This window comes from Aphelocoma coerulescens, chromosome 5 (genome assembly GCF_041296385.1).
Source record: "Aphelocoma coerulescens isolate FSJ_1873_10779 chromosome 5, UR_Acoe_1.0, whole genome shotgun sequence".
Lineage (NCBI taxonomy): Eukaryota > Metazoa > Chordata > Aves > Passeriformes > Corvidae > Aphelocoma > Aphelocoma coerulescens.
Window position 1 is genome coordinate 60,569,841 of NC_091019.1, and position 13,431 is coordinate 60,583,271.

The following is a 13,431-nucleotide window of genomic DNA, read 5'->3' on the forward strand; positions in this document are numbered from 1 at the left end:
TGAGAGAACTGCAGTCTTAAGAGCCTGAGTTAGACAGAAAGACAATAAATAACATTGAGATATACTTGGCAAGACCTGAAGAAAGATCATTAAACACGAGGGTGACAGCCATCCTAAAAAGTCTCACAAAATAAGAAAGGAAAATATTTGCAGCAATAGAACAGACAGCATCTACAGTAACTTATCTGAGAAAGCTGTAGCATAAATTGCCAAAAAATTGGATGTTTTTAAGTAGATTGTTTCACCATTTCATCCCAAAAGCATGCACAATGCCTGAGCACATCCATTCAGTCAGGACCTGCCTCATTAGGGACAGAGTCTCACCATTTTGTTTGGTGCCTGTATACATATCAAAATATACCATATGCACACCAAAAACCACTACACACAAACCAACATACACCAAAATACATATCACTCAGGTTTGAGAGTGTGAACCAAAGTCCACCAAGGTCAGTGGGACAAACTCCAGCCCTAGGTAAGTACAGAAAATCTTCAGGTGATCCATTAACAGAAGATTTGGGAGATTGGAATCACTTACCTGAAGCATTCCTTATCTCATGTTAATGACATTTTTAAAACAGCTACATCTACATTCCTCTTCAAAAATCCTCTTGAATATCAGTTCTTCTGCAGCTCCTGGCTTCGACCCTTTGGTTATGGTGGTAAATTGAGAGTGTTTAAATCATTTCAAATTTACCCTATTAAATGAATTTAAACTGGAAGCTGGCCAGATATCTCTGGAGCAGTGATGTGGAGCAGAGTGCACAGGCGAGAGGAGCTCTGCTGTTCAGAGTGCTTTAGGAAAAGATAAGTCTTCCAATAAAAGCCTGAAAATCTTCATCAACTTTTAAAATTACTTGGAAGTAGAGCCTGAAGTGGGTCGCCTCTGCTCCACTATGTCTCCCACAGCATATGCCAACACCCTGCCCAGCTACAGGCAACAGCAGCACAAACATCAGCTCTTAAAACTGTGGTCTGTAGAGAGGTAGGGTATTAAAGGTCTTGATTACTGTGCTAGAAAAAGCCTTAGCTATTTCATTTGCTTTAAAATGGATTTTAAAATGAAATCAGCAGATACTGAAATTGAAAAGAGAGGGAAAGTGATTTAGACAAAAATGCATCTGTTCCTGTGGTTGGCCTCTTACAAGCATTCTGCAAAAACCATCTGAAGTCTGGACTTCCCTCAGTTGCAAATCCTATCAGCAAATGCTGAACCATAAACTTGAGTTTTCTAGTGTCTGGACTTCACCAAAAAGTTAATATAACACTGTGCCTAACACCTGTGAGCTACTGAAGTAGCGACAAGATAATGAATATATACTATACTGCAAGCCCACTCAATGCCTTGGATCTCAGGATTTCCTACTGCTTCATAATTTAAGACTTCCTTAAGCTTTAAGGAGTAATTTTAAATTGTGACCCAAAGCTAACAGAAAACTACAGCCTAGTAATCATCAGATCTCAGAAATGTTGTCAATTCTCCCCATGAGACAGAAATAAATGCATGAAACCTGCATTTTCCTCCAACAGCTATCTAAAGAATTTCTTCTGTAAAACTTGTGTGTATATATATATGCATGTATAAGAATATAATTCCATAATTAGAAAAAAATCCAGACTCTGAGGATTACTATGCTGAAAGGCAAGCTTTCAATGTAATGTAATTACATTCGTATTTTCTACTGCTGAACAACGTAAGAGTTATTTATCCACTCCTGGATAAAACACAGGAAGCACCTGAAAGATGTTGGCCCAGCAAAAGCAGCAAATCTTCCAAACAAGTTTGGGCAAATGAATCCCAGAGTCGGGTTTCCCATCCATCATGTCAAGAGTGGTGGGTTGTTTTTCCAAGGATGGCCAGCCTGACCTACAGCCAGGGCTGCATTGTTGGTGCCAGCGGGGGAAGGCTCCGGAGCAGGAGCAGGCTGCTGCTTCCTGAGAAATCACTCCTGAGCACAATGGGGCTCTGGGAGACAATAGTGTCTACGGCTCCTTTTGATGTTTGGAGTTTTTCTAATCTCTTCAGGTTAGATTAAGAGAAAGGCTGCCAGGGTCGGCAAAGGTCAGCAAGATGAGGTTTATTTTTACAGAAACCTTTCCCTTCCATCCAAGACCCCTCGAGCTACTCAGTCATTTGCTATGAAGTTATCTTGCATTATATAGAATTTACGATTCCTTACAGCTTACATACACCACACTTCACATTCGACTCAGTTCGCTGGTTGCAAAAATGTCCAAACCTCAGTGGCTTTAAATCCTTAATTAGCCTTTTCTTTGTCTTTCTGTCCTTCATGGCTTCCCCACCCTCCTTGTTTGGTTTTTTTTTTTTTAAATAGAACAGCAGTAACTATTGTCATCTCATGCTTTTAGATTTGCTGAATTGGTACGGTATTAGGTTTATTTTCATGAAAAGTACGACACAGTCTATCTGAGCCATACAAGATCAATGTATGAAATCCAGTTAAACCAAATTCTTTCATTACCTCAACGCTTTGCTCTTGAAAAGGAACAAGAATATTTCAAGAAATAACAGGAAAATGAAAATAAGAATGCATGGATAAAAAGTATCTCTATTCCTACAGGGATTTATGGAAATTTAAGATATATATACTCTGGACTTTTCCCATTATGAGACTAAAGCTTTCTCAGCAAGCTTCTCTCTTGTACTTCTGGAGTATTTATGTTCTGACTTGGAAAATAAGTTACATGTAATCTGATAGTAAGGCATAATAATTTTTTATATTCCAGATTTCCCAGAGGTCAAAATCACATTTGGACTGGACCAGATTGTAGGCAAAGAAAGCTCTTAACTCACCACTGCTTTTAGATGATTTTAGAGGTGGGGCAACAAATGAACATGCTGGTAAGCAGCAATTTTTTTGCACTGCCACATCACTGAGAGCCATTGATGATCCTAATCTCTTGGACACTGTCCAGAGGTGGAGTAGAAAGCTCAGAAGGTACAGCCTGACATGGGAACACCCAGGGCAAGCCCACAGTAGGCACCATCAGAGTAGGCACCATTGGTGATACAGGCAACCCAAGCTGCTCTCCTACCCACCTTGTTCCATAAACAATCCACACAAAGGAGTTCACCTTTCTGCTGCTCTGTTCCCATCACTTTTTTCTGTAATATTTCAATAGCCATGAACAAAGTGCAAACATGTCTAAGACGTGCTGTATTTGCATATCAAATTTTAAGCCAGTATTGCTTGCACATGGTTTCTCTGGCAGGAAAAAGAACACGCTTCTAAAACACCTTCAATTAAGCAGCACCTTCAGGAACAGAATTAGCCTTTATACTGACTTACTAAAGCCCAGACTGGACAGTCCCACCTCTGCCTCCAGCAACAAGGCAGCAGGTGACACTGCCTTGTAATAACCTGCTGCAATGTTTTAAACTACCCTGATTTCTGTCTTGCTTCTCTTCATCTAATAATTTGATTCATTGTTGACTTTCACCTCCGTTATTAATTCATCAGATGACTGATTGATTCAACTACATCTTTAATCTGATGATTATCTCACTCAACTTCAGCAACAGCTTTAGTTAGGATTCCAAATTATTTTGTTTCTTTATTGCTCCATGATAAAATCCATGCAGAAGTCTGGAAAGCCATTTTTCTCTTAAAACTACTATGTTACCCCTGTAGACAGGCAAAGATAACCTTACAAAATAAATATGCCAGCCACTTCATTCCACTTCCAAATCTGTATGCGTGTCCTTCATATTTCAGATTAAATATCTCAAACCAGTCAGATTAAATATGTTGATAACTTCTTAAAAGAACAGTATGCTGTAACAGCATATATTTCTTTCCCATAAATACCACATCTAAAACCATTTCAGAATAAAAAGGTGACAGACTACCGAATACACGTCTGACACTTCTTTTCTGCATGTGGTCTGAGAGGACTCTTGATGTCCAACATCTTCCAGTGCTCCAGTTCAGCAGGAATGTTACACTCAACTCTGAGTATAAATAAGATTTAAAATCTATCACACCATGTCATGCTGTGGGCTGTTACAGCCTTGCTGTATCCTTTAAATTGTCTGGGTTTTGACAGCTCTTGAGCCAAGCAATGCCTGGGAAGAGTGCTCAGGGCCAGAGGTTCTCCACTGCAGATGGGATGGCAGGTCCTGAGGTCCACACATGCTGTACTCTACTCTGTGCCTTCCCATCTGATCTCTGTGGCAGCACAAGTGTCCTGTTCATGGGCAAACTTGGGGGGAGACCACAATATATGTAAAGGTTAGTGATTTCCCTCCATCATACTTTGTAGGTCACAAGGAAGGGGCTTGCACGAGAGCAGGTCAGGAAGTGTCCTTGGATCTGAATACCCTAAACACAGCAATGGGTTTGCTCAATCTATGGTCTTGCTGCTCTGGAGGAAGGCGAAAATGCTGGGCAGAGATTTCTGACTCACAATAAATTGGAAATTCAACAACAGAAGAAAAAGTTAAATTTACTGCATATATCTTCCAAGACCACATTTAGAAGTTATCTCAGAATGTTTTATCCTATATTTAGCAACAACTGCAGCAAGGTAAAATTGAACTCAGCAAGTGCACCAGCAGCATCACTGGGTAATGGAACAGCACTTACATAAATGACTAAGTTACAGCACACTGGCTGATTTAAAACTAATTATGTGGATGCTGTTAAATATTACGTGAGCAAATAGTACTTCAAGTTTTGCAACAAACTGCAGCAACTTTCAAATCCTTTACCCAGCCATGGTGAAAGAACTGCAGTCCTAACCACAGAATGGCTGCCAGCCATCCCATCTGGAAATGCCTGCACACAGCAAGGAACAAGAAGCTTTGTGTGACTGCTTCCCTAGCTTGGGTATTGGTCTTGGTAAAATAATGTATGCCACGTTGCAGTGAGGGAAAGTTAACTTTTTGTTTGGTTGGCTCCGTTCCCTTCTACATTTTACAAATACTCACTGAAGACTCAACTTCATTGACACATCTAAAACACATCAGACATACACTTCCCGTGGTTTAAACTAGAAAAATGAGCAGACATGCACTCTAAAGGTCAACAAGCAGACCCCACTGGAAAAAGGCTCAAAGAAAAATCAATTCAGAAACCAACCATTTTCTACCCGTGAAAAAAAAAAAAAAAAGAAAAAAGAAATCAGAAAAATCTACAGACTGAGAACAAGCATTTCACAGTCTGACATCCTCTCAGCCACAGGACGTGCACCTCCAGGGTTTGATAACAAGACACATAACACTTTCAATTTTTTTGTTTCTTCCCACTCTCCTCACCCCCACACCACATATAACTATTTTTGCTAACACGCTATAAAGTTCAAGAGACTGCACATACATATTTATATTGTCTCCCATTAGACCCACTGAGAGTAATTTGGAAGAAAAAAACCTCGCAGAGTCTTTTCTTATAACCAACCTGAAAATGAGAACATAGATAAACAAGGCACTCACAATCCAACTGTCACAGAAAATTATCTTCTGGGTTGAAATTGCTCCTATTTGGTTTTAAAATGCAAGAAGAAATTATTTCAGGCAGTCACCAAAAACCCCTCTGCATTTTTGTGCTGCCCAGCTGCCCTCCACCGGAATCTGACACGGAGATGATTTTCTTGAGTGGGAGGCAGAAAAGCAATATTCAATTTATATTAAACAAACAAAAAGGCTGCTGTAAAAATAAGGAGATTTGACCTGGGTCTGGGCCACAAGGTCGAGCTGGATCAATGCCTTTTTAGTTTTAAATTGAAGGTATTCTAATAATTTGGGGTAAATGGAACTAAGCACTGGATTTGGCAGATTCTTGTTATTGCTGAAATGCACAAGTCTAGATGTGTCCTCACCCAATCTTGAAGGGTTTATGTATGTATATTTCTCAAAGGTTCTCATAAGTCCCAGTAAATGATAGCTCCAGAACACGCCTCTGCAGTCCCAGCAGACAGTGCTCCCTTATCCTTACACTAAACCACATTCTGACAGCATTAGAAGTCTGTACTGTAAAATTTGAAAGCTCTTAATGAATGATGTACAGCTAGGGATGATTTGCAGCATCACTGAACTTAACTAAATTAGTACAGGTCACATCAAGGAGGCTTCTTTACATTACTTCCCCTATCACTAAGCTATTTTTTCTCCAACTGTATTTCACGAAATGAGGATACAGGTGGGTTAATTGCCATTCTGAAATTCTGGCATTTTATTCCAGTATTCAGAAACTAATGAATCCCAAACTGGGATTTTTAGCAAGAATACTCCATTTTACTAATATAACAAGCTAGAAAATCTTTAAGTTAGTTTCCCTTGACTCCCTGGCAGAACAGGCATGAAAGGGGGAAATGATTCACCTCCTACAGAAGGAAGGAAAGAACTAAGGGATGAAGGAATGAGTTTTTTGGTAACCTCACCCTAAGAAACACGACAGAAAGTTCAGAGATGTTGGAATGAGCAGGGAATGACTGTCAGCAGCAGCTCCTGCAGCAGGCTGGGGACACAAGCCATGCCAGGCAATAGCTGGGTGGGAGCTCCCTTCCCAATGGTGCAGCAGCACAGCCAGTGAATCACAATCCCTACGTTTCAGAGTTTAATGCAGCTCTATTTTGAGAGGTACTGAGCCTGACAGATGTGACATAAAAATGCTATTGTATCAGGGGAATTGATCTTCAAAATAGTCTGAGTAATCAGAATAAACATCAATTCCTGACAAACACCTGACAGCTTCTGTAAGGACTCGTTTGGGGACAGTTTGGGGGGGGAGGGTTTGCTTTGTTGAGGTATTTTTTGGTTTTGTTTTGGGGATTTTTTTTTAAGAAAAAATTATTCTTTCCCCATCTTTCTGCCCTAGCTCAGTGTCAAGAGAAGTGAATTTCAGGGTAAAGTAACAATCTGCTGCATTGTTGCCTGGACCCCAAGCTGGTTCCTGCCTCCTCAGTCTCTCAGTGGTATTTGCTTAACTCTGCATCCTCTCAGAGTGTAGTGTTACATGTAGAAGACAATGCCATTTTCCTCCTGTGTCCTCACTTACTGAAGAAGGAAAGACTGCTGGTGGTCACATTTCAGCGTTCAGATGCTAAAACCACACACATTCCTTTTAAAACATGTGGGGTCAGATCCATTTCTCTCCTGTTCTTGCCTCTCCTTTATGTTTTATTACAAAAGGCTTCTTAGCTCACACCAGCTTCTTAGCAGTAACCTGCAGCATTAGCCAGGTTACAACACTACAGGCTTTAGCAGATCCACTCCTCGAATCAACGGTGAACAAGCAAAAACAAGTGTCAGCTCCTTTCAAGGTCATTCGGGAGGCCCTCCCCCAAACAGCTAACTTTAATAAAGAGATGCATGACTCAAAAGGCAGAACCTTGGAAGGCTTGAATTCATTTTTTTTTCTTGGCTTAGCTTTTTGTAAATAAAATACTAAACATAATTTGTATAAGCTTGTCCCTCTAAAAGTTACAAGATTGGAAAATACTGGTAAGATTTATTTAAAGTGGAGGTACTTATCAAATGTCACCGTTTTCCTGTTCAAAATGAGTAATCATTTTGATTAACCTTTGATTTAAATGATTATATACCACAGCAAAGCAGAAACACACATAAAATTACACTCCAAAGAAACTCTCAAAGTGCAGATCACATAAGAAAACAGTTATGTCCAAGTGGTTAGAGAATTATTCACCATGTACACAATATTCAAACCAAAAGCTGACTCCACACACTCCCAGCACATGTACATTCATACCCAGGAATCATAGTCTGAATCCTGCAGCCAACATGAGACTGCTTCCAGACAAAATACCAAGTAATAACTAAGCTATAGAATAAACTCCTAACTACCATCTCAGCAAGGACTCCCAGTATCTCCTGCAAGGAAGTTTATTCCAGGTGGGAAATCAGTGTTACCCCTTTAGTCACATATAAAAAGAAGGCCTAAAGCAGCACAAGAAAAGAAATAAAATTTAATATCTCACTTTGAGTAAATATACATGAATTCCAAACCCTGTAACAGAATTCAAAGCAGAAAGAGAAAAACAGGATATCAAAAGTAAATTACACAAAGACATGAAGGCAATTCTTAAAAATAAAAATATATGGTAGAAAATTAAAGCATATGAAGATCTCATCTGAAAGAGCCCACTTGTAGAGAGAATGACCACCAAAGCCAGCATGGAAAAGACTCTCAAAAGCTTCATATCCACCAAACACAGAGATCTATGTCTCTTCAGGAGCTCTGCTTCATCACCAATTGCCAACCTCTAGGAATGGCTGAAGATACCCACCAGACTCCACTGCACCAGTTGCAGACAAGCAACTGTTAAGATACCCGTTCCCAAACTTTTAAACTATTACTGCAATGTCATTTTTTCTAATAAAGAAGGTTTTGAACCAACAACTCTCTTCTTGACACAATGAATCGAAAGTGCTCTAACCTTCATAATCACCTGGTTTAATTAATACAAAGGTTTTAAGATGCTCAGGAATCCCTTAGATTATTCAAGCTGAGCTCTGTTTCATGCTGTTTTGGATTGGCCTAAGTCATTTGGGAAACATGAGCTGATGCTACTCCCCTCCACAAATACCAGTCTCATAATGTAGAGCTAAAACTACTGTACATTGCAAAACCTGTTTCCTTTGGGTTTATAAAAATCAATGACAAACCATGGCCAATGTAGAATAAGCATTCATAGAATTATGGAATCATAGCATAGTTTGGCTTGGAAAGGGCTTTCAAAGGTCATTTAGTCCAGCCCAAGGGACATCTTTCACTAGATCAGGTTGTTCAAAGCCTCATCCAACCTGCCCTTCAACACTTCCAGGGATGGGGCATCCACATTTTCTCTGGGCAATATTCAGACTTGCAGCTGAGTTTGGAGCACCGAGCCTTATGGAGCAATAACCCCATCCTGGACACCAGAAAGGGACAACTATAAACAAGGGTGGAAGCTGGGGGAGCCAGCTGAGGACCTCTCATTGTTTCCCCAGGCTCCCTTGGCAGTGTGGTATTGCAGATTCCTCCAAAGCATCAAAATTAGGCTTCTGCCCATATTTCCCTCTCCAGGGAAATATGACTCCAATTAGAGACAAGAAAGCACCAAGCAATTTATCAGGGTAAACAAGATGTCGCATGCTAGGCTGCAGAAAAGCATCACATACATTCTCCCTAATAAAGAGGATTTTTCTGGAGCCGTGACACCCATTGAGAAGCTAACAAAAATGTAGCCAGAGCAGATGCTAACTGAAAATGTGCATCCTGGAGCAGGAACTTGAGCACCAGAACAAGTCCCTGGTACTGAAAGGGCACAATTCCCAATACTCAAATCCCATGGCTCTAAAAGCACAAGTGGAGCCAGGCACCAAGCTGTACTGGCAATATGGATAGTCAGCAAATACAAGTAAGACCATGAGAGAATTTGGAGGTGAATTTTCAAATCTAATCAGATCTGAGATCACTACCACGGGTTTTTGTCAGAGTGGGCATGATTTGGTTTGCTATTATATATTCATATGGTTGCATTCAGAACAACCTCATTTCATTACAACGGATTCCACTGTGCTTCACAGTCCTGCTTCATTTCTTCCAAGGCAAATTCTTCAGGAGATTAACCTGACACATTTACTCCCCTGATAATACATCCTGTCTTTTCTGATATCATTACCAATTTCAAGCACATAGCAAGAAATAGGCTTAAATTTTTTTAAAAGTAGTGACTTGAAAGCTTTCTTGCTCCCACATTTTCTTAGTACAACACATTTCACTTTGCACGTAATGTTGTAAAACTCAGCTCAAGTAAATATAAAATAAATTATTAAGCTTCTAACTAAATAGTTCCAGTCCTAAAAACCCTCTTTATTGAACTTGAAGTGCTCCAGCACACAGCACAGCTCTAAATGGAGATCAGATTTTAAGGAGTTTGAAGGGGCAATTGTTCTTTTCTCAGAGTTCAAACTATTATTCTTATGTTTCATATACACAGAAGACATTAGTGAAGATAAACTGTGCAACTGGTAATTGAAATTAGAGTTGCAACATCTATTATGGTAACATCCACTGTGCCACATCTTCAACACACTGGGAATGAAATGATTTTTGCATACGAAGCACCAGTTGTGATACCCACTGGAACAAAAATGCAATAAAAAATGGAATGAAATACATTTACACAACATAAAATTTCCTAAAATTACTTACATTGTCATTACTAATCTTCTACCATCTTGACAGACAAAATAAGTAAACCCCCAGTATAATTCTGGGAGATGTGTCTGAGGAAAGCACAGCTTCTTGTAAAGCTCGAGAAGCTCACAGTAAAGAAACCTGTTCAAAACCTCAGTTTGCTTTTGAAAATACTCATGTACATAGTATCTACCCACCTAACAAGGAGAAACCTGCATGATCTTTGGAAGAGCTCTTTGAAAGCACCTTCCTCCCAAAACTGAAGAAATTACCAAACATTTCTGAGATTTCAAAATTAGGATTTTTTTATAAAATAAGATATAGATAAAACTGTATTGCCTTTGAAATCCAAGCAACCATTAAGTGATTATAATGTCTACAAAGCTCTAATAAAAGGGCTGCCAACTGAAAGACTACCCCGTTTAAGCACACTCCTGGGACCTGCCTACCATTCCAGCTCTTTATAAATTTCTTCCAAATCAACAACTTTTTACAAGACTGTAAAATTTGCCTATCATTATCACATCAGGAAACAAAAGTTTTTTCCAGTATTTTAACTGATTAACACTGTAACTTCTACTTTATGTGATATTAAGAAAAGAAAAACCACACAGAGATTGCACCCTGTCTGGTTAGGGTAACCATTTTTTAGGGATAATCTGAAGTCCTCTGTGTGGAAATAACAGCACAGACTATTTTAGAGCAAGAGGCAATTAGAAAGATGGAAATGAAGATCAACTTCCTATTTCCAGAGTGCTTTGTACTGTATATAAAGATTATTTCTAAGACACAGGACAAACTTGGCTACATCATCTGTCCAAATCTGGTGTGGTAAGTAAAATGACTCGCAAGAGGAAAGCAAGAAAGATATTTATCTATATGTATGAAAAAATTTCCATTTTTATACCATTACAGGAGCAACCAAGAATGAGTATTCGTTTCCTATCCTGTAACTTGGTACTCCCTATACTGGCACCTTCTAATTGGGATCAGGAATAAAGGAATAGCTCTTTAAAATCTGACTACAACTCAGATGAACTAAAGAACTGGATCAAAGCCTGGTTATTCGTGGGGCTACTGCAGTCAGATGCAGCTTACTAAATATTTAAGATACATAAAGAAAAGCATGCAGGACTGTAAATCACTACAAACCAAAACAATAGATGATCTTTAAGGCCCCTTCCAACCCAAACCATATGATCCCATTCCTGCAAATGCCTCCTGGAAAAAGACACATTATGTGCTTCATTCGTTTTCTAAAGAGCAATATTCAGGAGTTTTATTATTATTAATTGCATATAAATTATCATGATTTTTGTATCCCTGGGAAAGTTTTTAGCCATTCACCTCTCAGAGGAACAATGCTGAACAAAGGCAATGAATGCAAGGAATATAAGAACAATGCAGAACACAGAAATTTATGCATGCCATTTAAAAGGCATGGCATTTAAAAAAATCAAAAGTATGTCATAAATCTTTAATTATAAGGAAAGAAAAAAAAGCCCAACTAATGTTTGCCAAGTCCTTGATAATATTTAAGCAAGAGCACTGCCTACTTCAGGAGTGCAAAATCTTCTTAGCTCACTTATCTGCATGTATCCTCAACCTCCTCTGAAGTGTTCTGCTGCAAAATTCATTGTATCCGAGATCTGCTAATCATCATCAGGAAACTCTGTTATGCATCTTAAGGATGTACTTTAGGCTCTCAAGAGGAAAAATAAACACGTTTTATTAGCTGCTTTTGGAAAATACTGATTTGTATTTATTTAGAAACCTTTTCAAGTTGCACCACTGTTAAATTAAATATTTATGGCATGATTTTCCAAAGAGTTTAACACCTGTTAAGAGTTTAACACGCTGACTTCAACAGGAGTTCCAAGGGCCCAACATTTCTGCAAACCTCAGAAACAAGGTTGGGATGCAGCGAAGCAGCTTGAGCATGGATGTTACTGCTGAGCTCTGAAATGCAACCAGGATCCTGAACAGCCCCTACTTCCCACTCAGCACTGCATTTCAGACAACTGAATTGGTCCTAATTTACTAGAAACACCAGAAATATGACTCATTAATACCTGTTAACTGCAAATAAAGCATAAGCTAAATGCTGTTAAATTAATCCCCAATGCACCTTTCTCTCCAAGTGGGAAACTTACGTGCAACTTACAGGGGAGACTAAAATCCCCAGGGAGCCAACAGCTGGAAAGCAAAGCTTTTGATACTGAGAATGAGAAGTTGAACAAGGATGAAGCCAAAAATACAGAATAAAGAAGAAAATATGTCTGATATACTGTAAAAACCTGTATCTGGTGACAGTGGGGCCAGTGATTTTGGAATTTGGCTTCTCAGCCCAAACTGAAGACCATGCCTCTGCCTTCGCTGTCAAATGAAGTTAAAATAAGGGTTTAGGTTTTGCCATCCTTCTTTTCCTCAGCTTCTGAGAGATTTGCACTTACTGTCCTGCCCAGCATCATGTTTTCAGGTATCCCATGTATCCTGCTCTTTCACAAACAGATCTTTTCTCACACCTTGTCAGTGGCTGCCCTCCTGCCCCCCTGGTCCCTTTACCCAGTTGCAACACAGGCCTAAATCTGAACAACAGTGCAAAGACATGATTTTATATTTCAGAATTAAATACCAAGATTTCCTTGTGGCATTTGGCCTATAATTCTGGCAGTAAATAAATAAACAGGCAGTAAATAAATAAATAACATCTAAGTAAGAAATTACTATACATCAAAATGATTCAAATGATGATCCAACGTGACTACATAAACTGAAGACAGATAAAACAGTTGAATATTACAGATTGGACACATCAATCTCCTTATACATTTTACAACACACTACAAATCTGCCCAGCAAGTTGAGTATTTCACTCATTAAAACAGGAGCTTTCATCACACTGTAAAACATTTTCAAATGCAGACCAGAAAACCGACAAGCATATTTACTGTAAAGCTTTGTATTTGTGTCATCAATTAACAACAAAAGTTTGGAATAAAACTAAAATAAAAGCTAATCAAAGCAGCTAGCTGTCAAAACAGATGGGAACTATAGTTTTCAAATCAAGCAAAAAGGCAAAGCTTTCGAACATTTAGTGTTGCATCAGCTCATACAGACAACTTAAAGGAAGGACAGCAAATGTCAGGATTTTATGAAGAAAAGGTGTCCCTGACTCAAAGATTCACATTTATGAATCTTTCCATTGATTTCATGGGTTTTTTGGCTTCAGGATGATTAACTCACACCAAAGCAGACCTCT

General features: G+C 39.0%; 1 protein-coding gene across 6 annotated transcripts in view; it reads right to left on the reverse strand.

Annotated features, from left to right (window-relative positions):
• Positions 1-13,431, reverse strand: part of BRF1 (BRF1 general transcription factor IIIB subunit) — a 171,266-nt gene that overhangs the window by 27,366 nt on the left and 130,469 nt on the right. The window lies entirely within an intron of this gene.